The sequence below is a fragment of the Zosterops lateralis genome, assembly GCF_965231275.1.
Source record: "Zosterops lateralis genome assembly, chromosome: 5".
In the NCBI taxonomy this organism is placed as follows: domain Eukaryota; kingdom Metazoa; phylum Chordata; class Aves; order Passeriformes; family Zosteropidae; genus Zosterops; species Zosterops lateralis.
In genome coordinates, this window is record NC_139766.1 from 4,022,570 (window position 1) to 4,043,179 (window position 20,610).

The 20,610-nt window shown below is 42.5% G+C and overlaps 1 protein-coding gene across 2 annotated transcripts in view; it reads left to right on the forward strand.

The window, feature by feature from the left end:
* Positions 1-15,196: 15,196 nt before the first annotated feature.
* CTNNA2 (catenin alpha 2) overlaps positions 15,197-20,610 on the forward strand; it is a 470,001-nt gene continuing 464,587 nt past the window's right edge. For both annotated transcript variants that reach the window (XM_083861796.1, XM_083861797.1), the window contains exon 1: positions 15,197-15,295. The gene's annotated coding sequence lies outside the window, so the exon portion shown is untranslated. The remainder of the gene's footprint in view (positions 15,296-20,610) is intronic.

Here is a 20,610-nt window from a genome sequence, read left to right on the forward strand (position 1 = left end):
ATTGATATTTTTAATGACTAGCTGTTCAGAAACAGCCTTGTACAAACAAAAAAGCTGTACATAATTTTGCTTCCATGTACACAAAAGAAAAATTGCATATTTTCAAGGCTGTATAACCTGTTCTTTTTTTTCCCCCTCTGTAAAATCTGAAGGGTTAAGACCCTCTGTAATTTGCCAAATCAAATGTTCTTTCACACACCCAGTGATGGATGGAATTTACAGATGTTTCATCATCATTTAATACTGAACAAACCCCTCCAGAGTTTCTCCAGACATCCTTATCTGTTATGTAGTACCTGTTTAAAACTATGCCTGAATTTTTTTATTGCTGTATTAAATCCTTCCTGCAGAGTGACTTTCTCTAACAGGATGTCACTAATTATTTTTCTGTTTAATTTTATTTTAAATGTTTGGCCTTCTGGGTTTGGGATTTTTTTCCTCTGTTTGGAAGGAGTGTGGGGGTCTGGTGAGGTATTTTGGGATGAAGGCAGTATCAGTTAAAACCCCTTCTCTCTGCCCCAGGCTTGGTATTTCTGGTGGCTCAGCTGAGCACAGGGAAGGGTTAAACAGTTGTATTTTGGGAACTGCTTGGCACAGGGCAGTGAGTCCCCAGCTCAGACGACACCACAGTCACTATGGGACAGGGACTGATTAACCACCAGTGCATCTGAGGAAAGCTTTGCCTTGCACCCTGTGACTTGTTTTTCTTGCTTTGTGACATGCTGCAGGCTTTTGTTTAAAATGTGCATAATTTTGTAGCTACAGTAGTTACAGACTTTAATCGGCAGTAAAGATAAAACAGCGTCGCTTTTGTTCCCTTGCTAAAGCTCTTTTCATGTGGTGTCACTGCCTGCTCAACAGCCACATTTGTCCTGGATGTTTTGTCCAGCCTGGCCAGTCCATGGAAGCAAGAACATTCCTTTTTTTTTTTTTTTTTTTTTTTTTTTTTTTTTTTTCCTTCCTACAGCAAACATTTTCCACACATTTTGTCTCCCAGGTTAAAGAACCATGATCAATCCAGCAGTAACATCCATCCTTGTTCATCCCCCAGCTGTGCATGACCCCCAAAAGTGTCAGAGCAATTCCCCCACTATTCCTCAACACTCTGACTTTGCCAATGGACCTGATTTGGCTAAAACTCCCAAAGGTGAATGGTGGAGGAGCAGGAGGTCAATTTGATCCCTAATGAGATAGTTCAGACAAAATCAGGTAGGAGGATTTATTTTCTTTTCACACAAGCAGATAAGAAGACCAGAACCAGCATGTGCCAGATATAAATCTTATTTGAATGGAGTAACACAGCTCTCTCCCATCTAATGATTTGGCCCTTCATTTCTTATTGGTAAGAAATAAATTCACTTTTATTGACAGAAGAAAAAAAAAAAAGCTCTTAAGACAGTTAATCAGTTGTGTAACACCACTTGGATATTAAGATAGAAAAACTTAAATGAAAACAACAAAATTTAAATTTCTCATCAGAAATTAAGAGCTTCCTTCTTTCCCCTCCATGTGTCTGACCCTTTTGCTGCTGTTAATTTTTTACTATCCTGGAGATTATCAAAACAAAACTGAGTCAGTGGACTCTGGTTGCACTGTGCTGTTTAGGGACAGTTTTGTGCTCTCCTCATAGCGAGGGACAGGAAAGAACCTGACATTTACCTCTGCTGTTTGCCAAGAGCCAGCTGGTCTGACAGCATATGTGCATTAGCAGGACAACTGGCAAAGCCAAGCTTTTTGTGGCATGTGCTCATTTCTTGCAGTGAGGGGGTCAAAAACCTGGCACAATAAAAGCTGGAGGTACTTTAAGATTTTGAGGAGAATGTATAGAAAATATAGGACAGGAATCCACAGAAAGGTAAGTATTTTAATGCTATTCATAGAGGAGCTTATTCTGTGCATAACTGAATATGGAGGTCCATTAAAATGAGCTTTTCCAGAAAAGCTGCAATATCTTGACTGTTTTAGCCTCTCATACTTAAATAATTTTGAGTCAATTCTTGTCAGTACAGGAAAGTCTATGGCTGAAAGGTTTTTCTTCCCTCTCTTTAAATTTGTGGTGCAAAAACTGGCGTCTCATTCTCATTAGTAAAGGGTTTTGTCTGAGGGGAGTTCGACCTTACAGGACAGAGATGAATTTGGCAAGAGAAGAGGTAATAAAGAATTTGGGTGTCTTAAGTTGATACCTGATTTTAAGACAGAGGGATATTGTTACAGACTAACTTAAAGGAGTGGAAATTAGGTTTCTAATTTTATTGCATTTGCTGGAACCTTCTTGTTCACTGAGGGGAGGAGAGGGTAAGCAGTGCCCAGACAGACCAGTCTGGCATGAGAAGAGCTTGGAAACCACTTATTGCCTGAAACTGAAGTCTGCTGCTCTGCAGTCCACTTTTCCCTTTAGCACTGGAAGATGGCATCTCTAATTTCCATTTTACTGACACCGAAGTGGCTCTAGGATGAAATGTAAAGGCACAGAAGGCTCAGAAGGCACATCTGAGCCAGCACGCAGGAGGTCTGTGTGACAGCCAGAGCCAGCACCTCCTCTGCTGTGCTGCAGTCCCACATCTAAGCACACATAATTTTCCAAGTCTCTATCATTACGGTCATTTCCTTTAGCAGTTTAGATTGACTCATTAAAATGCTTCCCCTTCGTCTTCCCAGATGAGGCACGTTTACATAACCTCACACCTACCAGCACTGCTCTGAACTCACATGAAGGGCAGTTCAGCTCTGTTCCACCACATTTATCTAAGCATCTAAGTCCCATTTTGAAGATGCCAAGTCTTCTGTCAATTACTATTCCGGTCACTTTTTGAGTTTCATTACAATTTCTAGTGATACCGTTTTCAGAGGGAATCTGGAGATAAACCACGGAAGAGATTAGGCAATTTTTCAAAAGATAACCACTGTCACCTTATAAAGAAAAAAAAAAAAAAAAGAAAGATTTAGAGTAAATGTCCTCAGTGTATTAGAATGTCTTGGAATACCTGAGTGTTTGCTTACTAAGAAAACTCTACTGAAACTTAGTGTTTGGAAATAAAATTGCAAAAAAAGTCCAAGAAGGGAGATGTGAACTGCATAACAGGGTAGTATTTAAGCTTATTTGCTGAGTATCTTACTTTTACACTTTCAACCTGTATCTGATGTCCATGCAGCTGTAACTCATCAAATTACCTTGTAATTTACAAGTTTATACTTCCCTGCAACTAATAACAAGCACAAGAATTAAGGTCTTAACTGAACAAGGTGAGAATCTTGTAGCAACTTCTGCTCACTCCATCCGTTTTCACCCCTGCTGCCTGGAGCTTCCCTCCTTTTCACCTCCCCTTGCTGTTTTAATGGGAAACAGGGAGTTTTTATCAGGAGGCAAAGCAAGGAGCCAGTACACAGCACCATCATCATCATCATTGCACTTTTGCAGCACTGAAGACAAATATTTCAAGATAATTTGCCATTAATTAGATCACATCCTGTGGCTGTTTCTCCGGGTTTAGGCAGGCCAGGGTCAAAGGATATCACAAAATACAGGATTTGGACCCTTTTGCTGTATTAGCTCCTTCTGTACCGTTGGGATTTTCCTTTTAAGAGGGACCCACGTTGGAAATGCAGACTACGTAAGCCTTGACCCACTTTTGGGGAAGAGATGTTATTATACATTACCTTAAAAGGCTCTTAAGATATTTTTGGCCACTCAATACATAATGAAAATATATATTCAATACTTTAATGCAGCATATTTCTTAATATTCTAAATGGGTCAAGGCATCACATCCACATTGACTTTAGATAATGCTCATTTTTTTCTGCTTGTTTGCATGTCTTTTTCTTAAATCATTAGTAAGATTTTTAAAGCATTTACAGTGTCAAACAAATCACAGGTTTGAACTACTCTGACGGTGTTTTACTGTTGGGTAAATTGAGATATTATCAGTAACAAAGTTGAGCACCTCGTGGGATGGCCTGTATTGGCCACTCATCTTCAGAAAATCAGGCAGTGAATGGTGAATTTTTGTTGTTGTTGTTGTTGTTGATTCTTTCCACATGTTCTGGAACATCTTTGTTTTGTCATTTGCTGTTATGACTTCTATGACTCTGCTTCCTCAAACGTGATCACAACCTAGTGCAGCAATTACAGATATTCTTGGCACTTGTGTCTTTTTTACTGGTACATTTACACCTGTTAAGCCTCGAAATGAATTGTGTTAAACAAGCTCACTGCCAGTTTTACACACATTTTCCATGTCTCAAACCCAGCTGAGTGTCTGATGGCTCACTGACAGCAGCACTCTTGATGTACAAGTCCACAGAATCAGTCTGTAAATGCCCAACACATGCTGACATTTAGAGAAAAAAATATATATAATAAAAAGCACCTGATACATGTTGTTTTTCCACTCCCAGCACAAAGCAGTGCAATAACAGACACACCTAAATGTGAGCCCCTGCAAGTACTCTGTCCTCGATCCAAATATCCCTTAAGAGAGTCATGGCCCTCCCATAAAACACTTGTTTTCTCATCAGCTTTATATAAATAAGCAATTTTCCAGGAGCACTTTGCATTTTACTCCCTATTACTTCAAGCTCTCCTGAACCCAAATGCATTTATGACTTGCTAATGGGAAAAAAACAACGTTGAAGCATTAAAATAAAAGTATAAAATACATGTATCTTGGTCCTTCAAGTCTACTGCAAAAGTTGTATTAATGTCAGTGTGTGAGGGAAAGAGTGAAGTTAGCTAGAACTTGAATATATAAAAAAGCCCAACAAACCAGGAGTCTTTCTAAAATTTTCTGATCAGAATCACATTTCATAGGGCTCTGTAACATCTCATCACAGTTCTATTGACCACCTTTCTCTTCCATTCCCAACTCCTTTATGTCTCAGACAGTTCCATGGCTTGGGGTAGAAAAGACCAAGAGAAAAGTCTGTGTTCTATTTCTTTGAGCACAAAGCCTTTCACCATGTGCTGAAAAGATGTAGGTACCACTGGCTCCTGCAGTTCTTCATCTCCTTGATCTTAAATCAGCTCTTTTCCAGATACTTTTTCAGGATATTCCACCCTCTGTTGCTTTTATTGCAGTGTGGTCTCTGCTTTTCTTGTTACTTGCTTTGGGATATTCCCTTTTCCTTCTTTCTCAGCAACTTCACATCAACCAGAAAATAAACTGCCACTAATAAAATGATTTCTAGTTTCCTGACAAAGGTAAGGATTTATTTCTTGTTGCCATGTTGCAGCTCCTGAATCAGTTTTTGAGAGAGCACAGCACAAAGCAACACAGATGTCAGTCCCTCTGAGGAGATACCCTCAGTTGATAATCTGTGATTAAACCCATGCCTAACTCATGTATAGGACACATCTGGGTAAATTTAAGAGAGGAACAGATATGAATTTAAGAAATCGCTTTAACTGTAATTCAGGAACTTTATTGCATCACACAAATAAATTCTATCTTTGGTAACTCCTTCTCCAACTTAAACATCTTTTCTTCTGATGTAAAGAATCCCAAATCTGAAAATATCTGGTCCTTTCAATACCTCTGAAGGAAAAGCCTCAACTGCCAACTTGGTAAATATTCCCCATAAAAAGACACTTTTTTTACTTACAGTGGTCCACCTGCAGAAAATGAAATGAGTTCCTTATGTGGGGTTTCATCAGTGATGTCTGCAGGATAAATCTCTGCTATTTTTATGTCTTTGCCTTTGAGATTTCACCTGATTCTTATTTACAAAAGATTAGATGTGATTCCCTGTATCCATTTAGATTTCACTCAAGATTTTACTACTGAAACAAACCCCTCAAAACCAACAACATTTTCTGGCAATGGCTTGTGCTTATTGACTTCCAGTTCAGAAACCACTAGAAAAGGTTTCACCAATGTTAAATGTCTTTTATTTTTTAACCACTGTTATACAGAGTAGCAAATGAAGTCAATTAAACTGAGAATACAGTATCTAATGACATTACTTATTTATAAGACTAGAGCAATGTCCTTGTGGGTTTATGGTTATGCAGATCTAAGTTACAGCATTTGAAATGAGCCTTCATCCTGACTTTGGCAAGTAAGAAATATTTTTGAAAAGCCTGGAAAATTTTTGTTTGGACAGAAATGGCTTCATTTTGACATATTTATAATACAAAACAAAGCTAAAAGATTTGCAGGAGCTGCCACAGCAACATGTTTTGCTTTAAATTGCCAAAATTCTGTTACGGAAATCATTCAGGTTTTATAAAATATTTAATGTAGTTTGCATGACGATACTGTGAAGTGGAATGGATTCTAGTTTCCTGTCAGAGAAATTCCCCAATTAGGATAGTGGTAGCTTTTTTCCCCCACAACATATTGTTGCTATGTGTCCCTTCAATATTTCTGAGCAGGTTCACCAACTTAATGAAAAAAACATTTTTTGTCTTCTTTCTTAATTTTTTTTCTAAGGGGCAGTTTATTCAGCTGTTATTCAAATAGGAAGATTGATGTGAAAATGTCAATATTCCTGCAGTGCCATTCCCATTTGAGGTGTGCTTTATATGTGAGGCCTGTGAGCCCTTACATAGTCCCTGACCTGACTGACCAAGAGCTGCAGCCATTTTCAGAAACAATAAAGCTGCATTATTCAACTGAAATGTCCACAGCATTTCTGAGACTGAAATCAAGGTTTTTATATAAATAAATAAATATTCTATATAAATATAAGTATAATAATATATAATAGAATATGTAATTATATATAAAATAAATATTTATATTAAAACCAAATAAATATCTTATATAAATATAATAATAATATACAATAGAATATGTATTTTTATATATAAAATAAATATTTATATAAAATAAATAAACAAATAAATATTTTATCTAAATAAAATAAATCCTTGTTTTACAAGGAGCTTTCTTCTCACAATTACCAGGTCCATGTGGGTTTTTGGAATGTCATTTTCCTTCTGTGTGAAACGACATCCATCTCCAGGCTCCAGTGGATGAGCCTGCTCCTGGATAACTGCATAACCCTGGGATCATTCACACACACAAGCATAAAAAGGAATTATTTAATGAGGACAGGGCAAAGGGCTGTGAAATACTCCAGGCTTATTGCTCATGATCCATTAATATGTTCAGAATGGAAAACACCTGAATTTTATGTTGCTGCATTGTTCTGTAGATGAGAGAAGATTTCTTAGTTGAAGTACATGACCTTTAGCAAAAAAAAAGGTTTGACCTTTCTAAAAAAATTATTTAACAAGGAAGACTGTAAATTAGGTCAAAACGTCCATTAAGAATCAAGAAAATTCCAGCTTACAACACACTGGCCACCACTAGTAGTAGCTCTTGTCATCAGATGTCTGTATTTCAGTTTTTTCTTGATTTTTTCCTCTTCTTTTACTTACAGAACCTGCTCCATTGGAAAAATTAACTTTCTATCATTTTCATGACTCATCAAGGCCTGAAGGAAAAAACCAGAATCATCCACAGTCTTCTCATTTGTGACACAGACTATTAACAACTTCATTAACTTTCTTCAGGCCTTGTTTTAGTTCAAAGTCTCTTGTGCATTTTTACAGGAGTTACTGGAAAGATACATTGTCTTGGGCTTCTGTCAGGAGAAAAACAAAAAAAAAAGGAATTAGAAAGTTTACATTCTTTATGATGTGGGAAATAATTCCTGTAAACATTATTGTAAAAAAAAAAAAAAAATTGATCATTGCTTTGTGTTCAAAAGATAGAAAATAGATTTGATTGCATTTCTTCTCATTAGGAAACAATACATCACAACCATCTGCTTTAACCCTTGATTAAACACAGAGAATCATTAATGTAGAGCAAACCAGAGACTATAAACAAGAGGAGAAGTTTCTAAACCCAAGTTTCATGCTCCGTACCTCTAGACTACCAATATCATATCAGATTTTATCAGCTATAAATCAGTTATAAATAATCCCTGTCATGTTCTGTCCTCTATAAATCTCATAAAGGCAACAGGAGTTTAATATATGTATTAGTATAATAAGGCCTGAGAAAGGATCAAAATTTAGCCCAATACTCAGGACACTGAAGAACAGCACTGGGATGCTGAGGAATCCAGCAATTTTCACTGTCATGAGCAAGTATTGGACAGCTTTTCATGCCACCTATGTGGAGAAAGCACAGCAGGATGTAATAATGGAAAAAGCAGAAGGTTTAAGGGCAGTAACTTCCCTGAAGTGAAGCAAATCCATTGGCTGTTTTCTTCAAGAGCAGAATTCTGAACTGGATGTGCAGCCATGGCAGCACACAAACCCTTCTGCTCCTCAGACTGACAATTCCAAAGTCAATCTTATTTTGTGACAGTGATTAAGATCTGGATATTAATCCTTCTCCCTATGCTTTTCTTTGGCTGGGAAAACAAAGGGATTCTAAGGACAAAGAAGTTCCAGAAGACAACTTTCAACCAGTTCTGCAAAGGCATGAGCCAAAAATACATCCTGCAGCTCTTAATCTGTGCACCTTCTGCCACGTTCCTCTGCCACCTCCTGTCCCTTCTCTCACACCCTCAGCCCAGTTCTCTCCCCCTCTGGTGTCTCCCTTTCCTTGCTCTTCCCCTTGGACAAGACTCCCTTGAACAGGAATTCTGTGCACAGATGAACCACGCTGAATTCCAGCTTGCATCATCATTGTTTACCTCTGACAAGTTTCCTTAATTGAGATCCCCAGCAAGAGGAAAAAAAAACCTATCCTGGCGTTGCGTGGGCTTCCCAGTCATGGACAGATTTCCTGTTGCTTTGATGCAGTGTGCAAACATAAGAAAATAGAACTTGTTTTCCAAGGATCTAGCAACATCAGCAGCACAAGGCATGAAGTGTTTACAAACAACAGATGGGAGACAAACAGCTCGAAGGTGGCGGTCAACATGGGGAGCAGCACTCTCTGCCTAAGAGCTGCTTGTCTGAACAAGGGGTTTGTAGGAAAAAAGAGCCCTGAGGAGAGATAGAAAATGATTTTTTTTTTTTCTGCTATATGTGCCATTAAGAAAGATTTAAGATAGAGAAACTGAGGCAGCTTTAAAGAAGTCAGGTCAGTTATCCAAGGAGAGCAGAAAAGATATATTTTCCTGAGTCTCAGTCTTTGGGACAGAAACACATTCATTTTATAAATGTGAGAAAAATAAGTCATGGCATTTGAACTGAATATTCCAAAATTTTTATCACATTTTCTAAATATATGCAAAACTTCTAAACCCTTCTTTCTCTATCCCCCTTTGATATACAGAGACCTAATGAATCTACTGTAAACCATCCTTCTTGCAATTAAAGGCTGAGAGATGATCTCCACAAACACACAACCCCCTGCTCTGGCAAATGGTGGCATCAGCTGAAGTTCAAAGGGTAATCTAAACAAAATTTAAAACCTTTTCCTATGGTTTTGAGAAGAAGCTATTTAAGGAAGAGGCTTTTTAACAGCCTGCTATGGTGGGCATTGATCTAAGTCTAACAGGAGCAAAGAGCAGGTGTATTTTTTTGTGTTTCTTTTAAATTCAGCTGTCTGAAAGCAATGAAGGTATCTGTCTGCCCCATCCTCTCTGGCATTAAAAGGTGGATAGACAGATGCCTTGTTTTTTTTTTTTTCCAAACAAACTGCATCTGCAAGTTGTTTCAGGGGTCTGAGACAGGGAAAGACCCTGCATGTTCTGCCTGGCAGGTTCTTTTGAGCCAGAGAAAGGGGTGGCAGAGCATACCCAGAATATTCTGCACAGGAGAAGCAGGAAATATTTTTGACACATTTACTCAAGCAACCCAGTGCTCATGTAAATGTGTCAAAACTGACACACCCAAAGTGAAATACAGATACCCAGATGTGTTCAGGGACAGGGAGTGATGTTAGGCAATCCCTGGATATTTATGTGCACTCAGTCAAATCCAAAAGGAAATGTCTTATTATACAAGGCACTGAAAGGTCTTTTGAGAGCTGCTGACAACCTCCCTTCAGCACAGACAGGCAACTATCTACATTAAAGCAACAAGTTGGTTTGTCTTTAAAGATCACTGGGCCTAAAAGAAGCTTAAAGTATTCCAAGTTCCACCTGCAGCTTTCAAATGCTGTTTGAATTGCCCATGAGATAGATTCTCCTCAATTTCTCTCACTTAGATATTAATTAAATCACTCTTTTCCTTAAAAACCTCTACTGGTCTTAGTTTTCTTGTTCTCCAAAATTCTCTTTTTCACCAAAGCACAAATGCTCTACAAACAGGAACAGGCATTCAGGATTAGGTGAATGAAAAAAGTCATTAATACACAGAGGTATTGAGATAATAACAGGAGATGTAAGAACTCAAAAAACATCATGTCCTTGAAACAAACAATCAAAATGGTTTTCAGTAATAAGCTCTCTTGGTCTAGAAGAAAACTCCACAACAGAAAAGATGAGTAAAAGGTGTGGTGGTTTTTTTTTTTTTTTTTTTTTTTTTTTTTTTTTTTTTTTTGTGTGTGTGTACACAGACACAGTGCTGAGACTTTAGGCTGGGGAAAGGGGAGAAATTCCTGCTGTGGTGTTCTCACAAGAGTGAGATGTAGAGATAAAAACACAGTTTGTAATTTTTCAAGAAGCAGACTAAGCTATTGTAAGACTGAAAACATGTCAAATATTAAGTCTAACTGAAAAAGCTGGTATTGTACAGTACTTAGATGCAAGGAAAATACAAGACAACAGAGGGAAAAAAGAGACAAATTATGTGACAGATATTATAGCAAATTATAAATGTCCAGTTAAGCCAAATGTGAGGGGAAAAAAGAGATAAATTGATTGCTACATAAAAAAAAAAAAGACAAAAAGCTAGAATTAGCATGAAGAAATAATATTGTGATTATTTTTATAAATATGCTTAGTTCAATTTTAGACCTATCCTAGATGTAAATTCTTCTGGCACACTGGAAAAGATAAAAGTTTTAGATTTTCATCCTCATTATCAAAGTAACTTGGTCAGAGAACATGTCACATGTAATTTTATGGAGAAAATCTGTATTTGCTGTAAGAAAATGATTTACACTACATTACATCATGTCAAGGTCCCTCCTTTCTAATATTGCTACTAAAGAACAAAAAAAAATTTTCAAAAGATGATTCAGAAAGTCAGTTCAGATCTTTCTGGGAATCAACAAACTATAGTTTAATATTTGAGAACCAGGACTGCTGTGTGCTGGAATTTGCTGTGTGATACCCTTGGACCAACAATCTGCCTGTAAAGCCACAATTCCCAATGCAGAGTTCCTTGAGCACAGAAACTTCACCCTTCATCAATTTCCTTTCCTTGTTATCCCAGGGACCACAGAGCTTTGAGTTCTTCCAAGAGAACCTAAATGCTCATCCCGCCACGTTAAATCCTGTGAAGTGTCCCTGGAGACACCATAGATTCTCCTGTGCATCCTCCTTCACACAGAATTCACACAGAATGTTAGGTTGGAAGAGACCTTCAAGATCATCGAGTCCAACCCATGCCCTTGTCCTTCTGGTGGGTCACTCTGTCCTTACAGATCCAGGTCCTGCACTGGGGTCTCTCAACAACGATCCCCTCCTTCCCTGATGGCCTTTTCCATAGCTAAGGACTACTCCACTTAGATGAGGTGAATGGGCACAGTCAGAGGGTTCATCTTGCACAAAACTCACTTAATAACTGAGTTCTAGATCGTGACAGACAGTTCCACAGTTGACATAGAACTTTAAAAAGCAAACAAAAAGCATCCATGCATTTTCCTTAAGCAGAACAGTCCTTTTGTCTGTCTTGCTAATCCAAGTGCCCAATAGAGGAAAGGAAAGGAAAGGAAAGGAAAGGAAAGGAAAGGAAAGGAAAGGAAAGGAAAGGAAAGGAAAGGAAAGGAAAGGAAAGGAAAGGAAAGGAAAGGAAAGGAAAGGAAAGGAAAGGAAAGGAAAGGAAAGGAAAGGAAAAAGGAAAGGAAAGGAAAGGAAAGGAAAGGAAAGGAAAGGAAAGGAAAGGAAAGGAAAGGAAAGGAAAGGAAAGGAAAGGAAAGGAAAGGAAAGGAAAGGAAAGGAAAGGAAAGGAAAGGAAAGGAAAAGGAAAGGAAAGGAAAGGAAAGGAAAGGAAAGGAAAGGAAAGGAAAGGAAAGGAAAGGAAAGGAAAGGAAAGGAAAGGAAAGGAAAGGAAAGGAAAGGAAAGGAAAGGAAAGGAAAGGAAAGGAAAGGAAAGGAAAGGAAAGGAAAAGGAAAGGAAAGGAAAGGAAAGGAAGAAGGAAAGGAAAGGAAATTAATGACGGAGTCTCTTTCAGGACCATAAAAAAAGTAAGTTCATACAGCTCTTCCAGATCTTCAGATTTCTTCATGGCATTCTGGGAGATCTCTTAGCAACAGTCCAGCAATCCTTGTCTTCTGTCTCAGACAAAAAGTAATCTGGACTCTGGACAAGTAATCTCATTTATGTCTAAAATTGACACACTTTAAACAAAAACATACAAAACCGGCTGAATGAGTCCTTAGGTTGAAACTTACAAGAGATGTACTTGAAGCCTTGCTACTGGTGAAGGGCAGAAATACCATTTTTCATAATCATGCCTATTTATTATTTGTGGTCTTACACGTACACTATAGCTCACGCTCATTTCAGTCAGATGCCTGGAGGAACGTTTAGCTGACATTCAATTAGCAAAGTAATGCAGGGTGATAAAGCAGGAGGTAATTTACCATGTTCTGTTTGGGAACATTCCTTGTTGCCATTAATATTCACAACACACTAGCCAGCTCCAAAGGAAAGCACTGTCCTTACCTAGAAGAACCAGCAATCCAAAACATTTGGATTCCAAAAATGTAGGCAAGAAACAGAAGGTCTGCAGGTAACAGTCTCCTAACATCACATTGCTCCATTTAAGAGCGGGAAGGACAATTACAGTACCTAGAAAAGGAATTTGGTGCCGCCTGGAAGCCTATTAAAGACACAAACTGAATCCCCAGTTTGCCTTGCACCAAGAATTTGCATCTCATCATAAAGTGGAGTTCAGGCTAGTGTGGTCTCTGTTCACACCTGACACTGTGAGGTTAAAATAATTCAAAGTATTTCTGTACACTCCTGACTCTGACTACTTCCAGCTACATGGCTGCACCAAATAGTGCCATGAAGCATCTGGTCACATTTAAATTCATATTTAAATGAGTTCTTGCCTAAGAATTTTTTTTTCTCCAGCTTCAATCCCTGAGATAAGATTCCTATGCAGCTCCACTCCTCACTTATTCACTGTAAGCATGAATATAGATCCTGACTACATTTTGATATGGGAAGAGAGAAGAAAAAGACTGGAAACTGCTGCCTCTACTTGAGGCCTAACAGGCACCTGTACCACTAACATCATTCCCATAGAGGCTGAGGCAGGGAAATTGTTTTGGCAAGAGCCCTGCAAGCCTAAAACTGCCAAGCAAAGGTAAAAAAAAAAAAAGCGTGGGAGGGCTCATCCCCCTCCCCTCCTTGTTGCCTGTGAGTTTACGTAGAAACCAGGGAAGCAGATGGATGCCACAAGAGGTGCAAAGGATGCCTGGAACAACAGCACAGTCAGTGGGATTTGCAGGGGATGGGAATGGCAAAATCCCTACAGGACACCCACGTTCTGCAGGGATCCTCCACCGCTGGGGTTTTATGGGACATTTGGCTCAGGGCTTTTGGAGCAGGATGGTGGCACCATGGTCTGTCCAAAAGAGACAGAAAGAAGGTGCTGCCAGCAGAGTGAAAAAAAAATAAAATAAGGTTGGTAAGATGAGCAATACAGTTGAAATAAGGGGGAAATTAGAGTGTAAGGCTCTGCAGAGAGGAGAAAACCCTGGTATTTGGTGCACAGAATCAGCGAATCACAGAATCAATTGGGTTGGGAAAGACCTCTGAGGTTATGGAGTCCAGCCTATGGGCCAACACCACTGAGTGCCACGTCCAGTCTCTCCTTAAACACCTCCAGGGATGGTGCTCCTTGGACAGCCCATCCTAATGTCTCATCACCCTTTTTCTTAAAGAAATCCCTCCTAATGCCCAACCTGAACCCTGGCTCGGCTCAAGGCTGTGACCTGTCCTCCTGCCGCTGACTCCCTGGGACCAGAGCCTGACCCCAACCTGGCTACCCCCTCCTGCCGAGCACCCAAGGAAGAAAAGACACCCACAGAGTTTTTTGTAGCTTAAGAGAACAGGAGAATTCAGGCTCTTGCATTAAGTCTTGCCGGTACATCCATAACCCACCGATTTTCCCCCGGCCAGGCCCCTGAGGCGGCGGATGGGACCAGCCGGGAAGGGGCCCAGAGGGCGCCTCCAGCTCGCGGGGCAGGCCCTGCTGCTGTCACAGCCCCCAGAGCTGTCCCCGGGGCAGGCCCGGCTGTCACAGCCCCCAGAGCTGTCCCCGGGGCAGGCCCGGCTGTCACAGCCCCCAGAGCTGTCCCCGGGGCAGGCCCGGCTGTCACAGCCCCCAGAGCTGGCCCCGGAGAGCCCCTGCTGCTGTCACAGCCCCCAGAGCTGTCCCCAGAGAGCCCCCGCTGCCGGCACTGCCCCCAGAGAGCCACGGTATGCTTTGGGTGGGAGGAGGACACCCCGAAACCCATTTCGTTCCATCCCCGGCCATGGCCAGGGACACCTCCCACCATCCCAGGTCCCTCCAACCCGGCCTTGGGCACTTCCATGGACGGGGCAACCACAGCTTCCCTGGACATCTTGTACCAGGGCCTCACCGCTCTCACACGGACCAATTTCTTCCTATTATCTAACCCAAAGCCACACAATCTCTCTCTCTCTCAGCGTGAGCCCATTCCGGTGCTGTCACAACCCGCTCTGGTACGCGGCCTCTCTCCATCCATCACGGCCGCGCCTCCCCTCCGCCTCCCGCTCCGCTCCGCATCCCCCGCTCCCCGCAGCGCCCGTGCCCCGCTCCCGGCCCCCCACCTGCCGCAGCCGTGCCCGCTCCGTACTCACGGCCGGCCCTGGAGCCGGGAGCGGCGGCTCCATCCATCCCTCCATCCCTCCATCCATCCCTCCCTCCCTCGGCGGCAGCGCCCGGCGGCGCAGGCGCGCTGCCGCCTCCTCCTCCCCCCGTGGCTGTGGCGGGGCGGCCGCGGCGGCAGCGCCCGGCTCCGCTCAGAGCCCGGCTCCGCTCAGAGCCCAGCGAGCGCGGCTCGGGCCGGCGGCGGGAGGAGGGAGCCCGGCGGGCGGGAGGCGGGGACCGGCCCAGGGAGCCGCGCCGCACAGCCCGGCCCGGCAGTGACCGGCGCTGCTGGGGAGGAGGAGGAGGTGGCGGAGGAGGAGGCGGCGGCGGCGGCGAGAGATTCTCCCACCCCCACCCACCGAGCTGAGGTGAGGCCAGGGCAGAGCATCCTCCTTTCTTCCCCTCATCCCTTCCTCCCTTTCATCCTTCCTCCCGACCTCCTTCCTTTCATCCTTCTTTCCTTATCCTCCTTCCCCTTATCTCGCCTTCCCCTCATCCTTCCCTGCGCTTCCTGGTCCTCCTTTCCTTTCTTCTCTCCTTAGCCACCTTTCTCCACTCCTCCCCATCCCCCAGGCTTTCCCCGTGCCCACATTTCGCACCCTCCAGATATAATAATCTTGCCTCTCCCCCCCGCCCTCCCTCTATTCCCTTTTTTTTTTTTTTCTTATCCTAAAAAATGCAATTTCAATTCTCGCGCAGTGAAAGACCGGGGAGAGGGAAAGAGACAGAGTCGGTCACAGAGATAATCCCCCCTCTCCTGCAAAGAATGGATGCGAATTAATGGTCATTTGGTGGTGTGTGTATTATGGGAAAAGGGGAGGATTATATTTAGGGAAGAAAAGAGAGGGTCAAAGGTGTGTTGTTTCACTTATTCATCTATTTACCCGCCATCGCTTCGAGGTGAAACCTGGCTCCGTATTAAGTCTTATTTTTTTTTTTTTTGGTGGAGGGGGGTATTGTTTGAGATAATTCTCCTTTCTTCAGGCGTCAGAGGCTCCTTCCCCTTTCCCCCATCCCCTGTCGTGTCCCTGTGACGAGCAGCGGCCGCTCCGGTGCCGGGAGCGGGGAGGGGTCGCGGGGCTGTGGGGAGGGGGCTGCGGGCAGCTCCTCCATCCCCTCCCGCTAGGCCTCTGCCGGGCTCTCACACCTCCCCGAGCACTCTCTGCACATCCCAGGCAGCGCCCAGCCCCGAGAGGTGCCGGCTCCCGGCGCAGGAGCTGCTCCGGCGGCGAGGAGGGAGCGAAAGTTTAAAGCGTGGCTTTGTCTCTGCGTGGAGCGGCGGGGATGGCCAGGAGCCCTGGGGAGTGTTGGCTGGAAGGCGACGGCGGCCAAAGTGTCTCTTTGTGCCTTGTGGGGCTTCTTGGAGTGGAAGAAGTTTGTGCTCGGCCGTGCTGGTGCTGGTGGGGAGCTGCCAGACTTTGCCCGTTTTGGGAGGTGGCGTTGGGGATGCTCGGCGGGACATCCCTGTGCCAGGGCTTCGGGAGAGGAACTTTTATATGTATTTTATATATTTACAGCGGGGTGTAGCGTGAGGTGGCAGGTGCTTCCTCCTCTGCAGGTTGGAGGGGTGAATGCCCTGCCTTGTGTCTCGCTGGTGGTGCCTGGGTTCTGTTTGAGGTGATGCTCTGGCTCTTGGTGCTTGTGTCTCTCTCCTGTGGAGGATTTATTTGATTCTGAGCGTGCTTCGGACAATTCCAGCCTTTTCAAACTTCCAGTGCTGAATTTGGAGTTAGTTCATACTTCGCCAGGATAGAAACGTTTCAACCCCCTCCCTGTGTTATTTTAGAAATCCACAGATACCACAGCAGCCGATGCTACAGCACAACTCCATGAGCCTGGATATTTAACGTGTATCTTATACAATCCCTTGGCATCTATTCCTGGAAAATGTTGGACGTGTCAAGAGTGTGGGTGCTGTGTGTGTTTTGGAGTGCCAGGTAGACAAGGACCATAAACAGGGGCAGGCTCAAAGGCTGCTGATGGGAGCACCAGATTTCTCTGGCTTTGTGGCTATTTACAATGCTGCTGGTTTTCCTTTTTTTTTTACCTGTAGTGCCTGTGATTGATACGATGCATTGTATCAGCCTTTTCATACTCCAGGTCAAAGAGGATTCTTTCTAGAGGAGGAAAAGTACTGCTGTGAAGGGTGAAGTTCTGCACTCAATTGTGTAAATGCTTGTTTACACAAACACCACCTCAGCTGGGTACAAGGTAGCTGTAATTCCATTAATAGGCTCTGCTGGTGACAGAAGCCTCAACAGGAAAGCTCCAGTGTCACTGGAGCCCTTACATGGAAATACAACTGTAATTCATGCAGATTTTCTGAGAGCTCTTTTAATATTAATGTTGAGCATGCATGGTACTACTGAAATGCCTTTGAAGCACTGAAAACCAAGAGTATTTGTAGACTGAGGCTTGAAAGCCAAAGGAAGCAATTAGATCTCCTGCTCTGACCCCTTGACTGTTGTAGTCAGTTGGATTTCATCCAGTTACTCTTGAATGCAATAACTTGCATTTGGCTGAAACGTGTTTTCCAGAAAAATTGGAGTTTTGATCGGAAGACAGTAAGAGGTGGAGAGTCTGCTGTTTATTAAGTTATTTGGCTTCAGCTTCCAGTCACTGGTTAGTGATGTGCCTTTCTCCACTATGCTAAAGAACTCAAAGTATTTTCTTACCATGGAAATATTTATCTGCTGTAACCCAGTATTCCCTCTCTTTTCTACTTGAAAAACTGAGTGAACTGAAATTCTTTAAATTTGTCACCGCATGCATTTCCCTCACAACTCAGTTTCTGGGGATTGTTTTTTTTAAATCCACTTTTTCAGCATTTTTATCAAAACGTGAGCTGGATGCAGCACACCGGAGCTTTGTCTCAGGAGTGTTTTGTGCATTTAAATATTACCTCTCTGGTGTTACTCTCCTGCTTCTGCATCACATTTCCATATTAAACCTTCATTTGCAGCCCTGCATTTTGATCTCCCTTCCTCTGGGTACTCTCACTGTGGCAAACCCTTTGCAGGACTGTTTCTTTCCACAAGAGTTCATCATTCCATAGACTGGCATGTGTTTTCCTGATTGCAGCTTTATAACTTTGTACGTGGCTTTTTTAAATAACGTTTTGTTTCCAGCATTGATTGATTATACCCAGCACTCCTGATGGCTTTTTGGAACTGATTTATCTCAGTTATGTAGCACTCTATCAATTTATACTTGTGCAAATTGTGTCATGATTTATGGTGTAGACTTATAAATAATTGAAAACGTGTTTTGTGGTAGTGGCTCCGCCTTTGGGGAACTCCATGTTAATCTGAGTTATGTTGTGATGAGCTCTTCTCAAAAGCTGTGCTTTTTTTCATTCTGAGATGTCACTTAACCAGTTCTTCACCAGTTTAGTTGCAGGCTCTTACAGAACACTGCACCAAGAGCCAGAGAAGTTTATACATGCAGGCAGATATTTCTGCCAGTTGGAATTATCAGTCATAGGAAGGAATTAAACCACAATCATTTTAGAAAGTCATGTTTCATTATTTCACTTCCTAATTTTTGTTACAGAGCTCTGAGGTATCAGTTGAGTCTCATTTAATTTTTCTTAAATTATTGGTTTGTTCAGGACTGCCATTGTTCTAACCCTGCTATGGTTACAACTATGGATCTTTTAGAGAGATGGTTGTAACATCAGTGTTCATTCAGACTTCTGCAAATTCACCACTATTTTCAGAATTCCTAAAGATCCCTGTTGGTGGGATAGATAATGTGGACACTTCTGAGAGTGCTCCTCCATGGTGATCTTAGGTCCTGCTGACAGAAAATGTTTACTACAAAGTAAAACTGTTTTAACATTGTATTTGCCATGGGATCAAGAAGTTATTAATATTCTCATGAAGTACAAGCAAATCATCAACTTCTTTGCAAATGCAGAATTACTTTTTGAATGTATCTGCCCTTTTGCTCTATTGGTGTGGCTCAGAGTCCTGGTTTAGCACCACACCTGTGTGACAGCTGAGGTTTCTTTTGTTCCCACAGTTCCCCCCTGCTTTTCACTTGCTGCCAAGAAATGTCTTCATCCTCACCTATTAGTTTTTTACACCTACTGTTTCAGAAAATAGTTTTTTTTTTTATTCCTTAACACTTATCTTCTTGTTACATATGAATTATAAGCACAGTATTTATTGAAATCTGTTTTGTGGCTAAATTGTAGTAGTTATGACAATGCCTTGCAGGTATTACATGCTGTCTGAACACACCAGCATGAGGATATTTTTTTTTCCTGTTTGCAGCGATTTTATTACATTTTAGGTGACTTGGCTTTGCTGTTAGTACAGCATGTTCCAAGGCTTGGCTAAAGGAAACTGAACTCTCTATTCACTTGCTCCACAGTTTGTTCATAGGTGCATAAAGCAAAGGAATACTTTGAGTTTAGATATAATATAAAATGGTCATGGAAAGATGAAGGGCAGCTGTACAGAAATGATCATAAAATCAACAGAATGTTTTGGGTTGAAAGAGACCTTTACAATCATCCAGTCCCACTCCCCTGCCATGGGCAGGGACACTTTCCACTATCCCAGGCTGCTCCAAGCCCTGTCCAACCTGTCCTTGGACACTTCCAGGGATCCAGGGGCAGCCACAGCTTCTCTGGGCACCCTGTGCCTCACTCATAGGGTGAGTAAGTAAATAAATAATACAATATGCAGTTGGAAATGAGAAGGGCAATGTGCAGAAATAAATAGTAGCAGCACTAAGCTGTTAGTAAATAGAGGGGCATGATTAGGATAGAACTTGATGGGAGGTTTTGTGGCCCTGGTCTGTAGGAATTGTTCCCTTAGAGCTGCTTTAGGTGAGGTGAAAGAAGGAGATATAAAAAAGACCAGAATGGGAAGGGAAGATGAAAGTTACAGAAATAAAGTTGTATTTCACAGGAGGGTGAGAGCTACTCCTGACTAAGATAAACTTGTTGATTTTGTATAAACACTACATTTGTTACATTTGTTAGGATTAAGTGCTCTGAAAACGTTCCCCAGGCGCAGCTTCCCAAGCCAGCAGCTGCTGCAGGGAGCGGGAGCAGCTGAAGCTCTTGTTCCTCTTTGGAGCTCCAGCACTGATGGGTGAGATCCTCCAGCTGGATCAGCAGCACCTTAACCTGACTGGGAGAAAACTGCTGCTGAGTCACACAGAGAGAATCACACACAGAATCACTGGGGGATGGGAGATGCCTCCAAGATCATCGAGTCCAACCCAGCCCTAACACCTCAACTAAACCATCCAGTGCCACATTCAGTCTTTCTTTAAACACATCCAGGGATTGTTACTCCACCACCTCCCTGGCAAACCATTCCAGTACTGTTTACTCTTTCAATAAAAAACTTTTTCCTAATATCCAACCTATATTTCCCTTGGTCAGCCTGAGACTGTGTCCTCTAGTTCTGTCAGTGCTGCCTGGAGAAAGAGACCAACCCCCAGCTGACCACAGCCACCTTTCGGGAGATTGTAGAGAATGATAAGGTCACCTCTGAGTGTTCTCTCCTCCAGGCTAAACAACCCCAGCTCCCTCAGTCGTTCCTCACAGGGTTTATGTTCCAAGCCCCTCACCAGCCTCGTTGTCCCCTCTGGATGTGCTCAAGTGTCTCAATGTCCATCCTAAACTGAGGGGCCAGAGCTGGACACAGCACTCAAGGTGTGACCA